This window comes from Panulirus ornatus, chromosome 56, assembly GCF_036320965.1.
Source record: "Panulirus ornatus isolate Po-2019 chromosome 56, ASM3632096v1, whole genome shotgun sequence".
NCBI lineage: Eukaryota > Metazoa > Arthropoda > Malacostraca > Decapoda > Palinuridae > Panulirus > Panulirus ornatus.
Window position 1 is genome coordinate 23,115,242 of NC_092279.1, and position 6,953 is coordinate 23,122,194.

Here is a 6,953-nt window from a genome sequence, read left to right on the forward strand (position 1 = left end):
GCAGGGGTAACCTATGACCCTGAAGTTCTCTCCGATTATGGTTAAGCTCGATGTTTGTTTACTCAAATATGGATCCTGCGTCGAGGCCCGGCATGTGGTGCGCGGTAATGGTGCCTGCCCTGCTGATACTGGTGATGCTAATGGTGACATTATAGTCAGTAAATGATAAGAAATGAGGGTGATTATGTGGTCCATTCCTCCTCCTCCTACCCCTCACTCCTCCTCCTCCTCCTCCGTGTGTTTTGTTTGCGTCAATTCGCATTGGTATATCCTGAAAATACGACGAGAGTTAATAGGCTAAGCACTGATTGTCTGATACTCTTCTCTGACTTGGGAAGATATCTAAATCATGGCATTAGAACGTCATATCTTAACCATGACGCCTCGCAATGTCGACACTACGAGTTAGTTATAAAGAAAATCACCCATGCAGACTTCAGGCATACGAGGACAACGAGGGGGGGGGAACCTTATCTTCGACACTGGACAGGGCAGAGACTGTACCCCTCCCTCGACTCTCATAATCAAAGGGAACATTTTATTGGACTATCATGGAGACAAAAGCATCTCGCAGAACACCTTACAAGGAGCCTCGATACAGATCTCGCGAAGCCTTGACAGTAACTGAAGATGAAGCGGGCGAACCCACAGGGAAGGGAAGATCTCGTCCAAATGCTTCAAATATGGAGCACTAGAAATGAGGTAGGATTATTTTATATCACGATGATGAAACAGAATTATCAGCATCGTAAAACCCGGGGTTATGGTCGCTGTACCATTATGCCAAGGGAGGAGGAGCAGTTAGTTGACCGGGTTGTAAGCGCGGGTCTCTGAACCGGATTTTACAGGTTATAGTACCATTAAACGTACCCTGGTACAGGGAGCAGTAGCGATGCCAGTGAAAGGAACAGGAGCAAGAGAGGCAGAGGCAGTAATCAAGAGGCTAAAGAAAAATAATCATCACACGTATTGCCGCGGATCGCGTTGCCAGACGCTAATTTAAGTGAGCAGGGTTCGAGTCCTTACACACTCGGGGTATAACAGCCGGCTCACACAGCCAACCTAGCTGTTCATCCTTCCTTTTGGGACGGGTCGATGAATGGGTATATGGCATAACTTGGAGTGTGTGTATATATATATGTGTGTGTGCTGTATACATATCTAAACTTCAGACATGGTACATAAATAGATTATAAGGTTAATAAAGGGGGCAACACGATAGTAAAACTCTCTCTCCACTTAATAGCACAATAGTAAACTCACACACAAATACTCTTACCTACACACATACATACACTTTTACACACACACACACACACACACACACGCACATACAAACTAACGCATGCACATACAAACACACGTCTATATACAAAACAAACACTCTTTAGTACTTGTTATCATTGCTATTTATTCTATATTTTCACCCTTTTTTTTCAGTATACAACTCGCTTATCACAGCCTCCCTCTTTTATCTCTATTCTCTCCCTCTCTATCTTTCGTACTCTCCCACCTCTTTCTCTCTCCACCTTTCTCTCTTAAGTGCTATGAGTAGACAAATTGTTATCAGACTCGTCCCTAATGAGTGGCTAAATTAATAGTCTGGTTGCGGGTGGTTAGCGGAAAAGTGATCATGGGTGGCTACATTACAGCCAGAGAATCATTAAGATCACAAGATAACTCTCTCTCTCTCTTTAGCATCACAATGAATACCAACATCCCAGTACCACCTGGGAGATTAGAATCAAAAGATGACAAGGTATTGGTAATATCCAGACTTGCTGGTCACGTCAATTAATCAAGTGGAATTTGAAACTCTTAGTTAACTAGAGGCAAAAGGATTTACTTACAGGATCAACTATTATCTTTTTTTTTTTTTTATGTTCTCCCTCTGGACTCTGCTTTTGATGACGAGAGATCAGTTATTTACAGGGGCAACTATTCTTTTTTTTTTTTTCTTCCTCTGAACTCGATGTTGATAGATCAGAAAATCTGGGGGTTTTGTTCTGTTTAAATTCATTTTGAGAACATAACGCTTTTAACGCTGTATTTTCTAATTCTCAAGTTAAATGAGTATCAAAAACCTTGATATATATATATATATATATATATATATATATATATATATATATATATATATATATATATTATGATTTTTTTTCCGTACATAATAACAGAACTTTTTACGTCACTGAGACATTGTCTGTGAATTTGTTGTATCGGGACATTAACGCTCAATGGTAATTTTTCATATGATACAAACATTCACCTCAAACAACCTGTTAAACTCACAGGTCAACACACGGGCCGTCGACCTGAGAGGACTAGCAATTGGTATATGAGAGTGGTGGTGATCGAGAGGGCGATGGCACTCACAGAGTTTCAGTGTAGGAGGGAGGAACTTTACAGATTCAGCAGTGGAGGAGGACGTGTGGAACACGTACTTGTTTTGAAGAATGTGTGTGTGTGGGAGGACTTGTATGTGACAGTATGGATTTGGAGAAAGCGTATGATAGGGATACTAGTTAGATATGTCTTGTGAATGGTGTGACGAATGTGGTGTGGGAGGAAGCTAATAAAGGAAGCCGGGCGTTTTTATCAAGGAAATAAGTGGTGTGTGTGTGTGTGTGTGTGTGTGTGTGTGTGTGTGTGTGTGTGAATAGGTAGAAAAAGAAAAGAGTGAGTAGTTCTAGGTGGAGGAGGGTCTGCCTTAAGGATGTGTCATATCACCATGGCTGTTTATAATGCTTATGGATGGGGTGGAGGGACATAAATGCGAGGGTTTAGGAGGGAGACACGAGTTTGAGGTCTGTCGGGGGGTGGGGAGAGTTGAGAGAAAGGTGTCAGTGGCTGTTTGCAGATGACACGGTTCTGGTAACAAACTCGAGTGAAAAACTGCAGAAGCTGGTGTCTCAGTTTGGGAGTGTATGTGTGGAAGGAAGTTGTGAATGAATGTGATAAAATGTAAGGTAATGTGATTTGGCTGGGAAGAAAGACAGGTTGGTTTGAGTGTGACTTTGAATGGAGAGAACCTCGAGGAAGTATGGAGTTTTAGATACCTGAGAGTGGACATGTCAGTGGAAGGAACCATGGGAAAAAAGTTAACCATAGGGTGGGTGAGGGGGCAAATGTGCTGGGAGTACTGAGAGATGTGTCGAAAAAGAGTTCATTGTCTTTATGGGCAACGATAGGTATGTATGACGGCAGTGCTTTATAGATGAGAATCGTGGGTCCCTAAATGCAAAAGCAATTATGAAAAATGAATGTGTTGGAAACGCATTACCCGAGAGCAATATGTGGTGTGAGGAAGGATGACGCTATGAGAGACAGGTGTGGCGGCAAGCGGAGGATGTTTGGAAGAGGTGAAAAGATGTACTGAAATAATTCAGACATATGGAGAGAATGAGTGAGGAGAAACTGACTAAGAGGACCTATGGGTCAAAAGTGGAGGGAACAAAGAGGGTGGAGGAGGCCTAGGATGAGATGGAAGGATGGAATGAAAAACGCTCTGAGTGAACAGGGCCTGAACATGCAGAGGACGTGAGGCGTCGAGGGAAGAGAAAGAACTGGCGCGATGTGGTACACATGGGGCGACGTGCTGTCAGTAGGGTGAGCTAAAGTGCACGACGTGGTCAGGGGAAACCACGGAAGGGTCTGTGGGGCTTGGCTGTTGAGGGAGGAGGGGAGGGGGTTGGCTCTGGTTTCGGTGCATTATGCATGAAAGCTAATGAGTGCCAATTCTTCGTCTGGCGCTTCCTCGCTAACGCGGACAGCTAACAGTTACACACACACACACACACATACACACACACGGGCGCGGGCCCTCGTGGTGTGGAGGCTAGCGTTTCTGACCATAAGTCAGCATGAGCCCGCCCGGATTCGGGCCCACATGGGCTCGAATCCTAGGAGCGGCAGTTAGCCTACGTAACCCAACCCTTCGCGGCTGCTCGATAAATGAACACCTGGCTTAGGCTTGGCTGCCCTGGGCTTAGCGCGCGCGCGCGTGTGTGTGTGTGTGTGTGTGTGTGTGTGTGTGTTCATAGCGAAAAAAAGATGTACATTCATATACAAGGTTAAAAGACAAGGCCACTAAACCCCTCCTGTACAGTTACATTTACAAATTGGTAATCACACACAAGTAAACATGTCTACATAACATTGTCTAAATTTACAAAGATGAAGACAAATATGAACAAGTACAAACGAGCGTACACGGACGCACGCGTTCACACTATGAGAGGAATTTACATGGACTACCGGGAAAGCCGTTCTCTTACCACTGGAAAGAAACGAGTTGTCAGTGTAAGCGTTCGTATGATCAACTCATATTTCACAAGTTTTGATCAGGCTCATAAGCCGCTCTCGTGTGAATGGGGTTATTTTTCTTGGCACTCTCGTAACCAACCGATTATATCAAACAACTAACCTGAAATTTGTAGTACGAACCAATCTAAAACAGATGCATACATTTTGGAATGGATATATTAACAGCTTCCTCCCACCCGGTCATTAACGTTTTCTATGATATTGATGGGAAACTAGTGTAGAATTCAGATATACAAGACGAAGCAAAAAGAACTTCATAATCCTTGCTATAATGCAACTAAGACGATTCAAACCCATCTTTATGTTACCGACTATAACCTTGGAGACACTGCTTATCTTGATCTTGCTTATGTTATGTTGCATTGGTATCATATCTTATCATAATCTGCTTGGGGAACTTAAGGTTTGATATATATATATATATATATATATATATATATATATATATATATATATATATATATATATATATTTCTATGAGTTAAAGAGGTGATCTATCAGTACAATATTACTATATAAATCCATTGGTTATATTCTAAGTTCAACCACCGTCTAGTCTTTGGGGGTGAAACTCCAAAGTGCTCCACAGTGAATTGGTTACGTTCGAATCAGATTAGTATTAGATTACAATTAGTGTGGTCTCAGTGATCTACTTAAGTTTGGTAGGAGCCTCTAAGCAAAACATGGACGACAGTGCTTCATCACTTACTGCATTGTTGTCACACTGTAGGTCGGCCAGAATCACTTCACCAAATATATTCGTCTTCACAGTAGAAGAATGAATGCAGCGACTTCTCCTGTTACACTTAAGGATTCATCAAACATGAATAATCCAAGACGTACGTCTCAAGTCTTGAGTAGTGTCGTGTGGGACTTGTCAACGACTACTTCCGAGTTCGTGTGTTGACAGACAGTCCAGTTCGCTTTCCAGCGTATACAACTCGCCGAGCGTGGTGCATTGTGGGACACTCTGGTTCTCGGAAAGAATTTGACTCAATATATGATTTAAAGTCGACAATCTTAATGTATAACGTGTTTATTTATTACTATTTTGTTGTCATGGTCGCGTCTTTTATTTACTTTATGAATTACACTGTTGGGAGCGTATAGTCCTTACATTAACGACTTTTAAACTAGTGATGGTTCACATCACTTGTTCACTCATTAGAAACGAGCCTTGATTATATCAGCGTGCTGGCGGTAAAATTACATAGTTAAAGAAAGATGTTTGAAAACATTTACTTGATTCACCTAGTTCCGTTCCCCTATAAAAAAGAAATGTACCGAAAGAAGATACGATGGATGACTGAATACATCATTTAAGCAATGTCGTAGTAAAACAAGTTTACGATATGAGTGTAGATGTCTGTAAGAGTTTACTACGTAAGATATCTCTCTCTTTACAAGGTTCCTTTGGTTAACATTCCGAGAAATCATTGTGAGTTCGGTTTGGTGTTTATAAGCTGATTGTTTTAACCCTTATGAACTCCCAAGTTCGCAATATATGCGAACCCTTATTAGGAAGCGTTTTCCTATGGATGTTACGTAAAGTACATGCGTTTTCTTTTGCTTTACGTTCTATGTTGTATTTCTCTTGATGGTGTATTTCGTGTTCAGTGTACACTACTGTATTTTATATACCGCATATTTAGCTTCACGTTGCATTTATTTCATGTACCCAAACTGGTTTTCTTTATACCTTATGTTGCTTCAAACCCTATATTTTTGTTCATTATATCCAAGTTTGTGTTCCGTATACCAATCTTTGTATATTGAACACTGTATTTGCTGTAACTTATACTGTAGTTAATGCCCCTATACATAATTCTATTAATACACTTAGCATTAGCTATGACAGCAAATTTAAACTTTATTCAGAGTTCATAGAAACACTGTTCCTCTTCGTCAACTTAGAGAGAGATTGTTCGTTTTGTGTTCCACGTACCTTATACAACCGTGTTGTTCCGTGGCACTTAAAGAAGAAGTAGCACCCGTATGTCTGACCGTGAGAACCATGTGAGAGAGTTCCGTGAGAGCCCGGCCTCTAGACCCTCACACCACTACCTCATCTTTAGGCCAAGACAAGACCCGTTCCCAGTGGGAAATCAGACGGGCCCGTTCAGAGTGGGAATCAGACACCCAGACTGTGTCATTACCCGGCCGCGTTACAGGTCTCACTTTGGATAATAATATCCGAAGCTCATTTACATGGCTGAAAACACACACTTTGTGGGGTTTGCCGGTACCTTTGAGAGCCAGGCCGCTCGCTGCCTTAACCCCCTCGTAAAGGTGTGTGTGTGTGTGTGTGTGTGTGTGTGTGGACTGAAGATACGTACATGAGGGAAGAAGTGCACATAAACACGCACACAGAGTCTTAAGACGCCTCTTTCTTCCATGCGGGTTGGGGGTGGGGGGGGAGGGGGTTTAGCTACGCAGAAGTATAAACGCACATACGCACAAAAGCCGAAGTGTGTATATTAACACGCACACGAGGGCCATAAACACGCACATGAGCCGAGAGAAGCGAACACTAAATACGCACACGACCTTTTAAAATGTATATTCTGTCGCCTGAGTGTGGTGTCATAAACATACATACATGTATACATGCGGTGTCATAAACCTAC

General features: G+C 42.2%; 1 protein-coding gene across 3 annotated transcripts in view; it reads right to left on the reverse strand.

Annotated features, from left to right (window-relative positions):
• Positions 1 to 5,227, reverse strand: part of Hus1-like (Hus1-like checkpoint clamp component) — an 88,908-nt gene extending 83,681 nt beyond the window's left edge. For 2 of the 3 annotated variants that reach the window (XM_071694119.1, XM_071694121.1), the window contains exon 1: positions 5,036 to 5,226. The gene's annotated coding sequence lies outside the window, so the exon portion shown is untranslated. Of the gene's footprint in view, positions 1 to 5,035 lie in introns of all 3 variants that reach the window. The other variant, XM_071694117.1, reaches the window with a different exon arrangement.
• Positions 5,228 to 6,953: the final 1,726 nt, after the last annotated feature.